Below are 20,606 nucleotides of genomic sequence, written 5' to 3' on the forward strand. Positions count from 1 at the left end.
TTATGGTCTCAAGAATAGGTGCATTAATCTTATTAAAATTCTTAATGAATTTTCTATAAAAACTAGCAAGACCATGAAAACTCCTTACCTCAAAAATACTCTTGGGTGAAGGCCACTCCACAATTGCTTTGATCTTGTCTCGATCCATCTTCAATCCTTCAGCTGAGATAACAAATCCAAAGTACACGAGCTCCTTTTTCATAAATAAACACTTCTTGAGATTCAACAGTAATTTTTCTTGCTCCAGCTTCTGTACAACATAATTTAAATGCATCAAGTGTTCCTCTTTGGACCTCCTATAGATTAATATGTCGTCTAGATATACTATTACAAATTTACCAACGAATTCTTTGAGAACTTCATTCATGAGCCTCATGAATGTACTTGGTGAATTGGACAACCCAAAAGGCATCACTCTCCACTCATATAATCCTTCATTGGTCTTAAAAGCGGTTTTCCATTCATCTCCTTCTCTTATTCTTATCTCATGATAACCACTTTTAAGATCTAACTTTGAAAAATACTTTGCGCCACAGAAGCAATCCATTAAATCTTCAATCCTGGGTAATGGAAATCTGCACCTGATTGTAATATTATTGATAGCTCTTGAATCTGTACACATCCTCCAGCCTCCATATTTCTTCGGACTCAGCACTGTTGGCACCGCACAAGGACTCAGCTTTCCTTTATCAACCCCTTGTCAAGCAATTCTTGCACCTGTTTCTTAACTTCTTCATTTTCTGCAAGAGTCATTCTATATGCTGCTTTGTTAGGTAGGCTCGCTCGAGGAATCAAGTCTATATGGTGACTGATTTTTTGAATTGGCGGTAATTCATTAGGCAAATCATCAACAATAATATCATAATAATTCTCGATCATTTCTTGAATTTCAATGGGTAATTCAAAAATTTTAGTAGAAGTCAATCTTACCTTAGGCTTGCAAATTATAGCAAAATTTACTTCATTTTCTTCAATCTGCTTCAAGTATTTCTTCCCTCCAAGTAACAGAGTTTTTGGATCAGTCTTCTGTCCCGGTGCATCTTCTTCTTGTAGAGGCAACAATGTATGATTAACACCATCTTTTCCAAACTTGTAGGTGTTTCTCTTCCCGTCATGTATGGCTCCTCTGTCATATTGCCAAGGCCTTCCAAGCAATATGTGACACACATCCATAGGCATCACATCACAAACAATTTTATCTTTGTACTTGCCCACTTGAAATTCCACCTCACATTGTTCACTTACCAATAGTTGATGTCCCTTTTGTAACCATGACACCTTATAAGGTGTGGCATGCTTCCTTGTCTTCAGCTTCAATTTCTCCACTACTTCTCTAGAGACCAAATTATCAGTTCTGCCACTATCAATGATTATCTTGCAACATTTCCCTTGGACTTTGCACAGTGTCCTGAATAAAGTTTTCCTTTGTGGCGGTTCACAAGACACCTCCTACATTGGCTTAAGTAAGACTTTATTAACCACGAGAGATTCTCCTCTTTCTGGTGTATTTTCTTCTTCTGTTACCGCTGTCGCTGGTGCTTCTTCTTCAGCTGGAGTAACAATTGCATTCCTGTGCTTGATGTCTGCATTCTCTGGGCACTCAAAAGCTCTGTGTCCGAGCTTGTTACATCTGTAACATCTTAATTCTCTTCCTCTGCCTCCTCTTCCTCTAGGAAAACTCCCTCTGCCTCTTGCATCACCTTCTGTGGGTGCATGCTCAGTTGAGCTACTGCTAGCTCCATCTCTAGGTGCTGTATTTCTTCCTCTACCACCTTGACTTCCTTTTCCTCTGAATGTCCCTCTCCCTTTGGCACACTCCTCCCTTATGAGTTTCTCGTCAGCTTTCAGCGCTATCTCATAAGCTTTCTCTACTGTTTTACGAGACAACACACTTATCTCATCCTGAATATCCATCGTGAGGCCATTCATGTATCTAGCCACCTTCTCATCTGTGTCTTGGGCTTCTTCAACTCTTATGCTCACTTTATAAAACTCTCATGTATATTCTTTTAGTGTTAAAGCTCTTTGTCTAAGATTTTGCATTTGTCTAAACAATGTTTGGTGATAATTACTTGGCAATAACTTACCTCTTAATCTACTTATTTATTTATAAGAGAGATCTACTTGATTAGAGTCCAGGAGTATATGCCAGGCAGACACAATGGTTGTTGTAGAGAATCAAATTGGCAAAGGTGCCAAGGGCCTACCTCAAGTGAAAGGCAATCAATTAGGCCTAAAAATGAGAGGAAAAATCCGGTTTCTCGGTGGCGTGATCTACAGTTTCTAGTGTTTTCCAATATTTATATTGCATTGAATAGTTAGTTACATGATTATAGCATTTCGGGTCTGTTTTCCAATATTGATATTGTATTTGAATAGTTAAGTTACATGATTATAGCATTCTCCGTATTTTTGTTAATTCATGTGCTCATAAAAATGTAATTTCCTTCGGATTTTTCCTACCTTTATGTGGATAATTGTTTTTAATTTATATATATATATATATATATATATATATATATATATATATATATATAATAATGTGAGGGAACTTTACTATTGAAGTAGAGATCTTTGTAAGATTTAGGTTCATTTTCAAGGAGTTTGTTTCTATTTTCCAATTTTAACAAATGTTATCCCGAGGATTTCAACATAAATGTTATCTTGACTGTTTTCCAATATTAATATTGCATTGAATAGTTACTTTACATGATTATGGCTTTTTCGGTCTTTTTGTTAATTCATGTGTTCATAAAAATGTAATTTCTTTCTGATTTTTCCTATGTTGCTAATTATTTTGAATTCATATATATATATATATATATATATAATGTCAACTTTACAATTGAATCAGAGATCCATGTAAGAGCTAGATTCATTTCCAAGGAGTTTGGCTTTAGTTCCCAATTTCAACAAATGTTATCCCAAAGATTTCAATATAAATCAACATAGTTTTACATATTACAGAGTAACCCAAGGTTGGAGACTAGTGTCTTTACCACAGCTATATAGAAATTATGACATATGGATTTGAACTCCCTCCTTACATATTACTAGTTTTTCTGCCAAGAATAATCATTGCCTTAAAACACATTAGGAAGATGATGAATATGGATGACTTGCTTTTTGTATCAAGGTAGAAAAATGCACATTTTAAGTTGAAGGCATAGATTGGGCCTTTCTTCCTCAATAGCATACCAAAAACAAAGGTATATGTTTTACTGAAGTAAATGAAATTAAAATTGAGTTTCACATTGGTATTATGATCCTTTAGGGGTAATTTCAAAATTAAGAGTGGAGCAGAAGACCCCACCTTATGTACATACACATAGACTAGAAATAAAGCAATATGCAAATCATGAGTGGAAACATAATACAATACATTAGGTTGAAGAACAAATTGTGAGTAAGACATCCCTACAAACTCCTATATCAAAAAAAAAACTAATAGGTCAAGGGAAGGTATATCTCCTACAGAGATTTCAAGTTGTAGACTTTTTAGTTTAGAAGAGAAGAAAGAAAAAAACATTCAGGAAGAGAAAAGGGTTCACACTAGAAAACTATATCCTTTCTAACTACAAAAAAAAATTGTTAGGTACACAGGAATTAAGAGGAAGAATAAAGCATTGAAGATCACAAATTATTTAGAATTCTAGAAACTATCTTCTACTACCCAACATACATTGTTGTATTCATTTGACACATAGAAGAGACATTCCCAATTATCTTTATTGGAACCTATAGTTCTAGTGGCTGAATGTGAATCTTACAAAACATGCGTCTTTGCTTTTGACACCAAGAATATTCATGCAATTAATTAGATTGACTTCCATAAACAAGATGGTGAGATGAGATATTCAACACTAACAAGTTCAACCATGGAATCATACAATATTCATTCACATCTTAAGATGGAAAGAATGTCATACTTGGCCAAAGACACTAGAACTAAATCTCTTGAAGATTTAGTGACTAAACTAATATATGATCCTAGTCACATTAAAGCAGCTGAGTAAATGATAAAAAAAAACAAAAAAAACTCAAGATTGTAGCTATAAAGCACCCACTGACCAAATAAATTATTGAGCTCCAAGTACAGTTTTTTTTTTTTTCATGTGGATAGTTGAACAAAATCTTCAAATTGAGAATATTAAGGTAGATATGGAGGTACTTTTAAGAGACAAGGAACAATTAGAAGCCACAAGTACATTAGAAAATCAAACAATGACAACAACCTCAACACTGAAAGAAAAGGGACATTAGAAGCCACAAGTAAATTAGAAAATCAAACAATGATAACATCCTCAATAGAAAGAATAGAGTCAATCACTGCAAATTCCTCTGAAAATTAGTGAAACCCTTCATAGATTTATCATTGACCAACAAATAAAATAAAATATTGTTAGCATCATTGAATAGAAGCCACAAGTACATTAGAAAATCAAACAATGACAACAACCTCAACAAAAAGAATGGAGTCAACCACTACAAATTCGTCTCAAAAATTAGTGAAATCCCTCACAAATTTATCATTGAACAACAAAGAAAATAAAAAATTGTTAGCAACATTGAATAGAAGCCACAAGTACATTAGAGAATCAAACAATGACAACAGCCTCAAAAGAAAGAAGAGAGTCAACCATTCTAAAAAATTAGTGAAATCCCTCACAAATTTATCATTGACCAACAAAGAAAATAAAATATTGTTAGCACCATTGAAAAGATTAGAAGACAATAAAATTAAAGCTCACAATGTATATATATCATAAGGGCAGAAAACTTCAAGCTCACTCAACATCTTGAAAAGTATGAACACCAATCATTAATAGCTAATATAATATTGGTAGAAGATAAGCAAGACATACCCTATAATATTAATGCCATTATAACTGAACTATTCTCATTCTTTAAAATTATATTTCAACAAGAAGATTTGGTAGAGAATGTTAAGGAAACAATTGAACAAACAAAAGTTGAGACAGAACACAGGCCAATAGAAACACATAAAATCATCAAGGTGTTGAACTCAAAAACCAAGGATAAGGTGGAATAACTACAACACAAAATTCAGTCTATTGCACTAGAAAGGGCTTCCACCTTTAAGAGCTTCTAATGGAAAATTGATTCCATTAGAAGCTTACTATGATCAGTTATGTAGTGTAGTTAGGGATAGATCTAAATTTTCCAAATTAAGAAGGATAATAAATGGATAAGCTCTCATTTAAGGTTTACAATACCAACTTTTTATCTAGCATGATATTTATCACATGTTTCTTAATAAATGAACTTTTGAAACATATACATAAGTGGATGAAACATTTAGAAGCATGGTAAACTTCCTTATTCTTAGAGAAAATATATGGGATAAAATATTGGAGCTCATCCAACAAAACAAGTACAATTCTAGTAGAGTGACAAGAAAAGGGAAAGAAAATCCTAAATATGAGGAGCATTCAACATAGGAGGAAAATTATAGGCACAGTCATCAACAAAAATCCTAGAAGTTTGTGCAAAACATCTAAATATCTAGATCATTTTAGTAGATATTATTTTTGTAATAAATTTTACTTCAAGTTGGAATATTTCTGGGACAAACTATAAATATTTTGTTAAAAAAGTGGAAAGGATTAATTGCCGAGAAAAGAGAACGAAGTTGTGTAGTTTTATTGAAGTAATCAATTCAACACTACAAAGGCAGTTTGTTTCAATATTTTGGTGGAAGATAAATGATGATGTCTCGCTACTTGTAAATTTTTCTTTTGTTCTAGTTTATACATGGATGCACCATGTTAATTGTTTACAAGAATATTTTGAGTGTAATTTAGTCACAATTTATTTTATCCTTGTTAATTAATATAAATGTTTCCCTTTTGAAATTAAATATAAAACTCATCATTGCAAACTTTTATATTTAATAGATCATCATTCTTATTCATATCATCCTTAGCACAACAACTTTGTAAGATCAAAGAATTTTCCTACATGGCCCTTTTTTAAGATGCTCTGTATATTTGTGATTGGTTGCTAAAAACTCTTATGAATCTATGCCTAATGGACCTCTCCTTTATCACCCAACCACAATTTTAAAACCTAGCTTTTGATGTTAATAACTCACCTAAATCCTAAGAATGAGATTGAGAATTCACAAAGAGAGAGCCCTCATTATGGTAGAGAAGAGGTTTGTGGTTACCCCTCCAATTTTCCTCTTGAGCCTAGAAAAATATATAGTGCTAATAGTATCAAAGCTTAGATTAAAAAGAGAAGGTATCATGAAGCAAGAAGGGTGTGGTTGTTAAAGGGAGTAGTTTGTAAAAGAACAAAATCCTCCTATACAATGTTCAATCAAATGCTAGTCAATCCTCCTTGCTAAATTTTGTTTGCATTGCAATAGTGTTAATTTTAAGAGTTAGGTCAATATATTTTCAAGATTATTAATTACATCAGCATTAAATTACAGTTGAGACAGAACATAAACATAGATAGCAGAAGACAATACAATACAAAACAACACAAGATGTGGACTTAGCAGGGACAAACCCCAATATGGTGAAACCATTGATCAATTCTTCTTATATGTTCTTCAATATATCAGCAGATATAGAGAGACATAGAGAGAGATAGGACATTTACAACAGAAGTCAAAACTTTGACTTGTCTAGGTAAGAACATATATCATACTTTGAATTGTCTAAATAATAGAATAGACATGTCTAAGAAGATGATACATGAGATCATTTGAAGACAAGTTGTTTATTGTCATCATGCTACACTTCAGGGTGGTGCACCATGTTGCACTATTGTCCCAGTGTTTGGCATTGTTGTAAGTTGTGCCACTGGGTCACCCATGTCCTTGTTGCACCATTGCTGCTTTTTGTACTTGCTGCGCCATATACTATATTGTTGTCCATGCACCATGCTTACAGCTATCCAATGTGTCATCATGCTTGCAACTGTCCTATTTTGTTGCTGCCCCAAGCTTCATGGATGTCCCATTGTCATCATTCTTGCAATTGTCCTATTTGCTTGCTCCACCAAGCTTCAGTGCAGTCCCATTGTCATCATGCTTGCAACTATCCTATTTAGACATGTTATGCCTTGCTGTCCATGTATTGATCATGTACCCCTTCTATATTTGAAATACTAGCCTCTGTTAATTTCTGGAGCATGTTTTTAGTTCTTTTAATTGCATTTGCATTTATCATTTTTCTACAGATTTGACTATCAAAATCTTGATTCAACTTAAGTTATTCAGTGTTTGGCACCCTATTAATTTTCCAATGCACCTACCAAATTACATATTCTTCATGCCACTATGGATACCATTCCTTCAACCCTTCAACATTCTTAAGAAAAATTTGCTACAAGATAACATTTGCTTGCCATCTATGCAAACTAGCTTTGGCTAACCCCAAAACTAGTGGCTCACTTCAATCAAAAGGGTAGATGAACTACCTTGTGCCAATGTATAACAAGCTAAAAGGAAAACAAATCAAATGTAGATTATATGACCTCAATCAATTATGTACAATGTGTATCTATTAATACATACACTAAACTGTTAAATTAGTTTCTCAATGTTCTTGTACTCCAATACCAATAAACCATAATATGAAATAACGGAATTTTTAATAAAAAGAAATAGTTTTCTAACAATTCCATTGAATTTTTTTTATGAAAAAGACATCTTCAATGAAGCTATATAATAATTCAAATACTATGAAGCATTCTGTGAAAGATTCCTCTAATATTTTGAACTCTATCCAACTGTTTCCGTTTTTTTTCTTGCATTTCTATCCATTTATTTTCTTTAAACTTTTGAGTCTAAATCTTCATTCTAATGAATTAATGCTAGCAACATTTTTCCTTGAGAGAAATATCTTCTTTGAAGCTTTGCCACAATTCAAATACTCTCACAAAGGATTCCTGTAATATGTGGATTGAAATGTTTTTCTTATTGCAGTTTCCAGTGGGACGGATCCACCGTCAGTTGAAGTCGCGAGTACCTGAAAATCAAAAGGTGGGAGCTGCTGCAGCCACTCCGGAGTATATTACTGCAGAGATCTTAGAGTTGGCAGGAAATGCTGCTAAAGATCTCAACGTGAAACGTATCACCCCAAGGCACCTGCAGCTGGCCATCAGAGGAGATGAAGAACTTGATACCTTGATCAAACGTACCATCTCAGGTGGAGGTGTGATCCCTTACATTCACAAGTCTCTTATTTGTAAATCCACAAAGAAAGATTAGTTTCTATGTTTGGGGATGGTTACAATGCTTAGCTAAACGGAGTGCTGAATCGGTACACACAAGTGAATTTAGTGAATTTAGGAGTCTACCTTATTTTGTTGTATGCGGTTGGTTTGAACCTTATTCCCTTGTGTTTTTCTATATGTGTGTTTTTTAAACTTATGGAGACTGTGATATTTCATACAGTTATTTTAATTTTTATTATGAGAAAATATATAAAGCATGTTATTTTTTTTTGGATGTTTAGATAATTATATTTATTGTGATGTAGTAGTATGTAATTATGTTGAGGCCAGCATTGATTCAAAATAATATGTGATTTATATCATTATTATTTTGTGCTTAGGTTCTATTGTAAATGTTTATTTTTTTAATCATTTTTTTATAAGAATGTTGTTATTTTTTTATAAGAATGTTGTTATGTATTTAGTATATTGTGATAGAATTATGTTGGGTAAAGGATTGATTCAAAATAATATATGATTTTTATTATTATTATTCTTAGTTTATGTTTTATTTTAAATGCTTTTATTTTTTTTAATTAATTTTTTTAGAGAAATATTTTTTTTTAATTAATTTTTTAATTAATTAAGGATATAAAGTAATATAGGTTTGAATTTAAAAATAATCTAATGTAAGAATTTTCTGTTATATATAATTAACTAAAATTCTTTTGATTATTAAAACAACTTTAGATGAACATTCAGTATAAATATGTACTTGTTAAATGAAAAAATATTTTGAACTTGTTATTCTCAAATTAATAAAACTAAAAAAAATCTAATTTTAAGGAGAAAAAGAAATGTAAATATGTAATATATTTTTACTAGAATAATAAAAAAATATAATATATAATGGCATTTATGTTTTCAAAAGTTTAATGGATTACTCTTTTTAAGATAATAGGAGAATTAACTTAAGGAAGATATACTTATCACATTTTTTATTTTTTTAAATAAAATATTCAAATTTATGTTGTGAAAATATATTTTAGATTTAATAATTATATTAAATATTTTTAAAATTTAATAAAAACAATATTATTCAAAGTTTATATTAAATTTGATATTCAATCAAATTTTAAAAAATAAAATTATAATTTAAACATTTCGAGAAAATAAAAATAAAAATAAATAATAAATAAACTTTAATATAAACTAAATCCAATAAATATGAGTGCAAATTTAATTATTATAAATTCTTAAAAAAGTGATAATTAATTCACTATAACATAACTAGCCCAAATATAATTCCTTTTTATGCCCTCCTTTAATCCTAGGTAATAATAGTAACCACATCAAAAATATTAATATATTTACATATATATGTAAACATATATGCAAAATATTAATAACTTTTTCTTGTATAACATATTAAATATATGAGTAGTCACTTACTCAACATATCCATTTAATGTTGTTATTTTTAGTTACTAGTGGAGAGAGAGGAAGATAGTTAAATTAATAATATGAGGATATTCAATAATCTTCATATTATTTTTAAAATAAATAAGTTTGTTTCTATTCCAAAAGATCCAATATCTATAGCAACAACAAGTGTCATAGTGTTTAGGTTGATTATAATGATGATAAATAGGTCTCTTCCTAGCAGTTCTCATTGAAACCTATACCCAAATATTAATTACTATGGGTTCATTGTATTTTTGAGCTAAGTGATTGGTAGGAGTTTCTTTTTTTTTGCTAAAGTAAGAGTACGTCCTTCTATTCAACTAAATAAAAAGAGTTACATAATATACATGAAAACCCAATGCTATGTGGCCCACATAATAGTAAGGCCCCTCAACACCTTAGTTACCAAGCCAAAGTCTCACAAACCGGGACAAGGGCCCACAAAACATCACAAACCTTTGTCAATCGTGCAATCTGTCTTTGAATATCTAACGGTTGAGAGGCTATTTTGGGAATCCTTCATGCTCGCCCTTTATCCTTCTAATGAGACGTGAAGGGACGTGTGAACTCACTCTATAACCATTTCGGGTCCGTTTGGGGAGATATTCCACTGGAATTTTAACTGCCCAAAATCCAGGTCATGCATGCAATCCTAATAGGAATGTGAAACTACCACGGAAATTAAGTGCTATTGCGGACCCGAAGCCTTATAAATAAATCGTCTAAACAACTTTCGGGTCTGTATAGGTTGTTAACCGTCTCGCTGTTTGCCACGTGAAATACATATGATTACTTTGATTTTGCCAACTTGCCAACATTTTAGCTAAATCCACATCGCCACTAGTTAAAAGGTCGTAGTTAATGTAATTTGGGTCAATGTGAAGACTTGTCCTATATAAGCTTTCCCACCCGAGAACCATAGGTTTATATAGTTTCACGTACATTTTCCCTCATGAAAACCAAAGGCATACTTTAGAAGTGTAGACTTTAGGAGTTCCCGATATATTCCACTCGCATTTTACCAAGAGCTCCTTACTCCTATAGACAAAAATTACTTTGTTTCCATCACTATTCATCGTGTTTATTTCCTTTTCTCTCATAGAACTCTTTCTCTAAGTTTGCTTGTCTCTAACACTACTCCTTCAATTATCCATGGGGAGTCCTTGTGCATTCATATTTCATGTAGCCCTTGGAGGAGAGTACTCCTTCGTTTGCCAATATATCCGCTAATCTGTTGGTTTTCTCGCACACATGAAAAAAACTAAGGGTTTTGATGGTTTGGAGGTGGGATTGTATGCATTGATAGACTAGTAGTAAATGCTAGCGTCTCGACACTTTGTCTCGTGCTAAGCCATTGTAAATTTTCTTGACTCAATTAATTATCAATTCGGAATGAGCTTCAATTATGGTATTATGTAAATTTGAGTTGCTCAGGATTTCTAGGCATTGCTCAAGGGCCATGAGCTCTGCCATATTACTAGTGGCCTTCTGCAAAATGACAGTCAAAGACGGTTTTTATGAAACCCTTATCATTCGTTATGACTCCTCCATAATGAGCCATACAAGAGTTTCGTTTTGAGGCTCCATCTATGTTGCATTTCATAAAACCATTAGGGGGAGGTTGCTAAAAGTCATTACTAATGGTTATATGACATACATAGTTGTTTATACCCTTAGGGAAAAGATGATTTAGTCCCAACTGAAGAAGTATCTGCGCCTCGTCATCTTGAGGTTTGTTCTCGCAGATGTTTTTTCTGAGGGTTCCTACAGTCTCTCTAATTTTCCTCATAATATGATCCATGATGCTCTGAGATGAACCAATCTTGTTCTTGAAGATTTTGTTTCTCCATTCTTTCTAGACATCCGAGATTAGAAAGCATGGAACCAAAGACCACACTTTGTTGATTACTTCATTCTGAGAGAAATTTTTCCTCCAATTCCTCAAAGTACTCGTGATGTTGTCGATGTCCCTGTTTGTTTGTCTGAAGATTGAAGCCACCCAATTCAATAGGCTGGAGGTGAATGGGCATAGGTTCAATAGGTGTTCCATAATTTCTATGGACCAGCTACCCCTCTTTTCCTGAGTTTTTTCGAAGTCATAATCTTTTTATGTTGCACTAACCACATGCAAAATTTGATTTTTATCCATTTTTAGTTCTTCCATAACTCCTTCCATACTTTATCAAGGTTTGGCAAGTCAATCCCAAGGGCTATTCTCTTGGCCTTTCAAGGTTAAAGTTGTCTTCAATATTTTTTCCCCATCTTAGTTGGTCTGAAGATGTTGATGTCAGAATCTCTCTATTCCAAGATGGTTGTAAGAGCTTCTCCCTAGGCTTTCAACAGGGATTCACCAATGTATATCAGGTTCTTCCAGATATCAGTATCATTCTTGAGATTGACAAACTATTCTTTTATTACTTTAGGTTCTTGTTGCCAATTATCTTCCCAAAACCAAGCAAGGTTTCCATCTCTGGTTTCCGAGAAATTGTGTTTCTGAACAATGGCTCTATTCTCCAAAGCTTTGTTCCAAATGTGGGAGCCTTTCATGATCCCAGAAATTATAATGTAATCCGTTTCTTAACCATTGTTTGCATTTTTCTGTTTCCATACTTTAACCCAAGGGGAAACCGATTGTTTTAGCCATCTCCACCAAAGTTTTTCCCCCAAAACTGTGTTTAGGGTTTCAGGGTCATCAAGTCCCAAACCTCCATGTGTCTTAGGTTTACATATCCTTTGCCATGCTAACAAAGCCCATTTCATTTTCTCTTCCCTTTTTCCCCAAAGTAAATCTCTTTGGATATTTCTCATGTCTTGCACAACTCCCTTTGGAGCTGGAAGCACTGAAAATGAAGATGGGGATAGTTTGAAGGATAGCTTTTGTAAGCACTAACCAACCTGCTAAATTGAGAGACCTATTTTTCCATTCCTAGATTTTGTCATGGAGTTTATTAGTAACAGGCTCCCACACTGCCTTGCTAAGAGGTTTGTCTATTAGAGGTACTCCTAGATATTTCGAGGGTAGAATATCTCTTTGAAGGCCTAGAATTGTGGTGAGGCTTCTCTGAATAGAAATATCAGTATTAAAAAATAAAATCTTGGATTTGGTAAGGCTTACCTCTCTGCCCACACCCATAGCATAGTCGTTCAGTATTTTTTTGAAGCATTGAGCTTCCTTGACTATAGGTGTACCCTGCAGTATGGTGTCGTCCACAAATTGTTGATGGGTCAAGGCATCCCCATTCAGACTGAGTTTAAGACCCTTGATTTTTCCTTCGACTTTAGCATGTTTGATCGCATTTCCTAGCCCTTCCATCATGAGAATAAAGAGGAAGGGTGAAACCACATCTCCTTGTTTAAGTTCTCTTGAAGGCTTAAATGTTCTAGATGTTGAGCCATTAAGCACGATTGAAAATCTTGAGGTAGTTACAAGGGCCATTACCCATCTTATCCAGTTATGGTCAAAGCCAAATGCTATTAGTACTTCCGTCAGATATGCTGAGCTTAGCTTATCATAAGCCTTCTCTAGGTCAAGTTGTATGATCATACCTACCTACTTATTTCTCTTAAGTGACTCAACAACCTTGTGAGCTTGAATGATATTATTAAGAATTTGCCTGCCTTCCACATATCGAGTTTGCTCGTTAGACACTAGATTTGGAAGAAGGGGCTTAAGCCTCTTTGCATTTATTTTGGAAATAATTTTGTACACCACATTGCATAATGCTAAGGGTCTAAATCTATCTCGTTTCATGGAATTATCCTGCTTTGGAATCAAGGCTATGAAAGAGGTGTTGAGTGCCTTCAGAATAATTTTGTTTTCCCTTGAGTCCCCCACCACATCGAGGATATCTTGTTTAACTATATCCCAACAGGCTTTGAAGAATTCCATGTTGAAACCATCCGGACCTCGAGCTTTCCCATTTGGCATTTATTTAATGACTACACTAACCTCCTCATCATTCACTCGCCTCTTAATATTATAATTGTCTTCTCTTGTCACTAGCTTGGGAATGTGCTTTGTGAAGTCATTGATAAATTTTGATCTATCTATGAGAGGCTCCTCTGCTATGGCTTGGAAATGTTGGACCAAAGGAGCTTCTATTTCTTGGTGAGTATTGAGCTTCTTTCCTTGAATATCTTTGATTTTTGTAATCCTCTTTTGAGACCTATGCTCCATGGTGGATTTGTGAAAAACCTTGTATTCCTATCCCTTCCTTTAACCATTGAACCCTTGATTTGTATTTCCAAAAGATATTCCCTTGCTTGCATAAGCCCTGCCATTTCTATTGAAGATAGTCAACTTGTCCCTTACTCTCCTCGTTGAAGCCATCTGTGATGAGGACCTAGTTAATTTCCTATAGCTTCTATTCAACTACTTTTCTTTCTTTGAAGATATTTCCAAAATCAATCTTATTCCAATATTTAAGCCTGTTTTTGATGTGTTTTAATCTTTGATGTAGGAGGAACATCTTTGTGCCCTGAACATGCATATCTTTTGTCCACCATTTTCCAATGTTGCTGATGAAGTTTGGATGGGTAAGCCAGATGTTTTCAAACTTGAAAGGTCTATTTCTCAGAGTTTCTATAAAGGACACTTCAAGTTTAATAGGCCAGTGATATGAGCCTCCAAAAGGTAGTACCATAGCTGATAAGTTAAGGCCTGTGAGGATAAGGTCCTTTGAAATAATCAATCTGTCAAGTTTAGAGGCCACTTGAGCCACTCCTGCCCTCTCATTATTCCAGGTGAAAATACCATTACATGTCTCTGTATCTACTAGCCTCATGTTGTTTATGAAATTCAGAAACGCTATGGAATCTACCTAGCGATCTAGTCCCACCTTTTTTTCCGATAGAGATTTGATCGTATTAAAGTCCCTACCGAGAATCTAGGGGGTACCCAGATGTCTTTCTCTTAGCTCCTCCAGTGAGGTTAGGTGCCTGAGTTTATCTTCACGCTTTTGTGGACCATATACATTTGTGAACAAATAAACTTCCTTGTCCCCCAAAGGTTGGATGACCATTGATAGATACTTCTTCGATGCTTCAAAATCTAGGATTCCAAGTTTCAGAGGGTTCCAAAATGTGAGAATTCCCCCTGCTTCTTTGTCTACTTTAACTTCTAGATATTCATACTTAGTAAACCATTTGATATGTATTTCTCTTATTTTGTCCTTTGAACATTTTGTTTCCTGTATAAATACCATGTCTGGTTTTTCGTTTTTCATTCTATTACTGGGATTTCTTTGTTTCCTTTTACTTCCTAGACCTCTAATATTCCATGTTGCAAGCGTCATTAAGAAATATTCGTAAATGAGTAACTTGTTAGGTCTTTCATCTTACCTAAGTTCATCATGAGTTTTCCACACTCTATCAGCAGCTTATTTTGTCTCTTTGTTCCTCTATTTCTACCTGGGTTCTTACGAGCTTGTCCCAATGTTGCCTCCATCATTTTAACCCCTCGGTTGTCATGACTATCATGATTTCTTTTGAACCACACACCTTTTGCCTCATTTCTCTAGAGGAATAGTTTTTGCACTCTTCTAAAGTCCTCTTGATGTAATGAATCCACTCCTTTGGTTAGTCCCTGCTCCAGGAACTTTTCCATATCAAGATGCTCCCTTTTAAGAATATCTTGCAGTTCATGATCCTCCATTCCCACTTCACGTGGGGTCATCTCTTAGTCCCTGTCAAATTCTATAGTGCTCTGTAGATCCTCCTTGTGTTGGCTGTTTTCAGGTCTATCCTCCATACTGTCCTCCTTTGCCTTCTCTGCATGGCTATCCTCCACTTCCTGGTTCTCTTTATTGTGCCCATCTTCTTCTTCTAATATCTTGGACCTATTCTGACTAAGGTGATTTTCCTCATTGAATTTCTTCTGGTTCTTTCTCCCTCCTCTAACTCTACCTCCCACTTTGGTAAAACTTTCTGTTTCTTTCCCTAAGGTGGCTTTAATACTGCTCTCGATTTTGTTTTAAGGGAATTCTCTAAAGAGGTGCCCGTTTTCATGGTATTTGTGGCATCAGAAAGGAACATGCTCATAGTCCTTCGGCTACAACCATTCTTCATCATATACTTCTAGATTTATCTCATCAAGTAGAGCTCCATAAAGGTCAATTTCTATGCATATGTGGGCGAAGGAGGTGTATTTCCCTCATAGTGTGGCCTCTGATATTTTTAAAAAATGCCCTAGTTTATTGCCTATGGCTTTTAATGATTCTAGCTGCCAATAATCTAGAGGTAGGGAATAGAGTCTTATCCATACGAGAATCGAAGTGATTTTGTCTCATTCTGGGACAAAACTCATCATCCATGGCTACATATAGAGGCATGTAGTAGCATAGAGGTATGGTCCTCCTTCAAACACCATGTCTTTATCCTCTAGGTTTGTAAAAACAACTTTGAAGAAACCCTTGGATTTAAGGTGTCGATCTATTTCTCCCTTAGGTTTCCAATGAATCTTTATCCGTGCATTTAAATCTTTCTCTGTAAGCCATAACCCCATGAATCTACATATTACATATCACTGCATAATTTCCCATGTGCCCCCTATGCGCCTGTAGGGCTAGATCACTTAAGACCACCCAGGGTGTGATGGTCGCCCCAGGTTTACATGGTCCTGTCTGACTTATGTTATCAGCTTTCTGACTGTCTCCCTCTATTCGCCTCTTTTTTCTCACTTCTTCCTACCTAGATTCTTGCCCCTCTGAGCTTCTCTTTTCCTCTTTCCCTTTTCTTGAACTCCCAGTTTCAACTTCCAGTGGCTTCTTGAAGCGATTGGAGATTGCTTGCCTATAGGAGGGAGTATATCTCCCCCCTCTCGCCCTTCCATGGTACGCAACACTGATCTTCTTCTACAAACCTTAGCTTCACACATTTTTTTTCTCCCAATTTCAAAACAAGTGATTGGTAGGAGTTTCAATAAAATGGTCATGCTTTGAAGATTTTTCTTTTAGTATTTTTTGAGTAGAAAAAAAATGTATAAGTTATCCTAACGAAATATGGTTTATGTTGATCTTAATGAAATCCAAGTGGGATCAATCATGTTGTACTAAAAAGAAGAAATCCAAATAAAATAACTATGGGGAAATCAACCATAATTGTTGGCATTTCATCAAAAACTACAATGTGTTTCAACTAGTTATTTATTTTTTAGGTATGACTACTCGAATGATGGTTACAACCATGAAGGATATTTCATTTTTCATGTTTGTACACTTTTTAAGTGATTTTCATACATCTCAAATTAATATGATAAATTCCAATCCAATGAGAAGAGAGAAGAGTAATTTCAATTGTTATAAATAATATAATATTCAGAAGTCCATCTAATTATTAAAAATTACATGCACACACGAATGCCACCATATAATAGACACAAATATGATATAATTTTTATTTTTCAAATTTACTAATATATTAATAAGGTATTGATAACATGGTTTTGATTTTCTTATATACTCATAAGATATATTATAAACCTATTACATTATGACTTGACATGGTTCAATATATAGTAGATAAGATGAGTGAATTATAGTAATAACACATATATTTCTACTTTAACTTTACATATATATCTACTTATTATTATTATTATTATTATTATTATAGAATGTAACTAATACAAATCTATGGACATATATTACATCATATTGATACATTGTTTAAATTTTTTATAAGATTCTTACAATGGAAATGAACATTTCTTTAGATTGTGATGTTCATGAATGGTTACCTACAATTGGAACAAACATTTATTTACATTGTGATTTTCATGAATGGTTACATTTGATTGCAACATTCATGTTTTTTTACTTATGTAAAACTACTACATTTTGAAATGGTTATGTGGCATTATAATGTTGATTAGGGGTTACCATGCATCATGAGATATTTTGGGGATTCTCTTGGCTTGCAATATTACTTAATGGTAATTCCACATTATGATATTCAACCTTGTCTATGAATTTTGAATTGCTACATTCTTCATGGTTATGCTACATTGTAAAATTCAGGAAGGATTGTGTCACATTGTTTCTCAATGGTTACATTTCATTGTGAGATTTATCTTTCGTTGCATTACAAAGTTTATTAAAGGTTATGCCACATTGGAACATTCTTAAAGGGTTGTGTTGGACAATAATGTTCTTCAACAATTATGTGACCCTATGGAATTAATCTTGGTTGATTTATGTCAAATTTCTAGATTCCTCAACAATTACCCGAAGAGTGGGGGATATATTGTGGGGATAGTACATGATATAACAATTAGTGGGGCATATGTGGGGTTAAATGCATATAAAATAACCATTATCCTGTCATATATATAGGGCTAAATGCATATATAATAGTGGTTAGTGTAATAAATGATCACATGTGTAAATTGTGAATAACTATATACACAAGTTGTATAGTCATTATTCAAGGAATAATTATTTGTATGAATAAAATAATTTGGGTACTTGATGAATGAAAAAATAGTTTGCCAAGGGATGCCCTAGCACAGGCTAAAAATGGTTGTAGTAATTATGCCTCAAACCAGATTTGTAAAGAGCATCAAAACATGAGTAACACTTAAAACAAGATACATCAATATCATAATTATGTTATCTCTGGGATCTCTCATTAGGGAACTCAACAAGGTGTTAAAATAACAAAATAATTAGGTTGAAACCCTGTAAATACCTTGTTCAAAGAATAGAAGAGAGGCCATAGATTTCCAACAACTCCTTATGGGAACCTTAAACAACAACAAACTATAATCTTGTTTAGACCATCAAATCATATTCAAGAGAATCCAGTCCTCATAAAATTCAGTGTGAAAAAATCTCACTACACTTTGTTCTTTTCTAGGGTAGAAGAATGTGATTGAATGAGTCGTGAAACTCAGACATAAGAGCTTCTATACCTAGGTCTGTAATATTCTCGAAAATCCCCATATAGGAATGGATTGCAATTTTGAAAGTGAGATTTGCTTGAGGTGAAGTCACTCTTGAAACATAGACAAGCATGAAGTCTCCTCATCGTATAGCGATGACTCATGTAGATGTCAAATATTTGTCAAGAAATGTACGTAGATAGAGCCCCCAGAGTCTCTAATACACTTGCATGTATGCAACAAAACTTGTATCATAATAGGACTATTACTTCTTCACAGTTCGAGTTATTTTATAGCATATCCACTTGAAATCCAAAAAAAGGTTTTTCCTTGAGCTTCCAATGACTGCTTTAGGATGGAGGGAAGGTTTAGTATTTCATTCTTACAGTGGTACTACAACAATTCTAGTAATACTCTTCACTATTTTTCAGTGTATAAGAACCTGGTAAATACTAGGCCTGTTATTTTGACATCTAATTATAGCTAGACTATTATACTCAAATTGTCTTATGCAAAATCATGTAACTATGAAACTTCAAGGGTTACTTAAAATTTCCATAGTTAATGCAAGGAGGTGAGAGGAACATATTTCCTATGCTATCTCTCACTCCAACTACATACATGATGAAAATAGTTACTTCATGTTAGCTTGATTTTAATTACATCCATTTCCTTAAGAAATCACATAAAACATTATCACATGATTGTAACTAAGAAAGAACATGAACCATAAATGTAGGATAGATAGAGCACAGAATTTGGTTGAAGCCGTGAACCAACTCTAAGATGGGAAACCCTTGATCAATTATTCTTTTTTTTATATCAAATATTCAATAAGGAGAGAGACATATACATATTGCAAAGATAGTAGGAAAAGAAGCAACAAATATTATTTGAAGAGGACCACATAGAGCAATCTTCTTTACCTAATATAAAAAGCCCAATTACAAAAGTCTAATCATGTTAACATGATGATGAAATAACAATGGATTTGGAAGTTGATTAGGGTCATATTGTAGACTATGTCAACCCATTAAATTTCCGTCAACGCTGCCTTAAATCACTACGACTAACCTCCTTCTTCTTTCCTATCCCATCTTCCTATAGCTTGACTTTAGCTATAGTAATAGGCCATAACTTCCCTTTCAACTAGCCCATAAGAGGCCTGCAGTTCTCCTCCAATAATCTTAGGGATTGTGGCCTATCTAAACACGAAGAACGCAACCCAAACCATTCATCGATTAGACTAGAAGGTGTTGGAAATAATACTGAGAGGGGGGGTGAATTAGTATTATCAAAGTGATAATTTTTCGTTTCAATAATGAGATTCATATATGCTACTTCAGTTAAGGGAACTCATGTACACGCGACTGTGTTTTGTGTAACTAGTGTATATCCAACAAACTTATGATTCAGTTCATTCATCATATATTGATCTTTAATCAGTGCATCATAACCATATAAACAGTAACAAGGTGTAGTAAAGACATAACAGATCATCACACATAAGAAACACACATGAAAACCAAGGTATAAGGTGGAAACCCAATGTGGGTGAAAACCACCTGCTGCAATCGTCTCTGTCTTCTTTTAATAATAAGAGAATTCTATTTACAATTTTTGTGCTTGTGCATTCTTATATGAGTATGCAAGCTTCTACCTGCAGAAGGCTACAACCTTCTCTCATTCTCCAGCTTCTAATGCAAAGGAGCTACAACCCCCTAGCTCTTGTACTAGTTGATATGTTTACTAGTACCTAGGTGCCAACCTATGGAAGGCTACAACCTTCTCTTTTCTTCCAGGGACCATGTTTCATAAATTTTCAGAATGGACACATTAACAACATCATTCGATCATCAAATATATGTACATCAACCAATCTTCTTTTGAACCAACCACAACTGAATCAATCAATCATTCCATCAATTCGATCATTCAGAATGTTGTCACTAGAATATAGTAAGGAGAACCCAAGCGATAACCCAAAACACTGCAAGAGCAAACAGAAACAACTAAAACATATTTTATAGGGTATACGCTAGTTCCATGTGTCAAAGCTACATGCATACATGCT

The 20,606-nt window shown here is 34.0% G+C and overlaps 1 pseudogene; it reads left to right on the forward strand.

Moving 5' to 3' along the window:
• Positions 1-8,245, forward strand: part of LOC149164413 (putative histone H2A variant 2 pseudogene) — an 82,593-nt pseudogene extending 74,348 nt beyond the window's left edge.
• The last annotated feature ends 12,361 nt before the right edge of the window (positions 8,246-20,606 follow it).

The sequence above is a fragment of the Pinus tabuliformis genome, chromosome 5_1, assembly GCF_031772625.1.
Source record: "Pinus tabuliformis cultivar Carrire ecotype Pingquan chromosome 5_1, CPIR1, whole genome shotgun sequence".
NCBI classification, from domain to species: Eukaryota; Viridiplantae; Streptophyta; class Pinopsida; order Pinales; family Pinaceae; genus Pinus; species Pinus tabuliformis.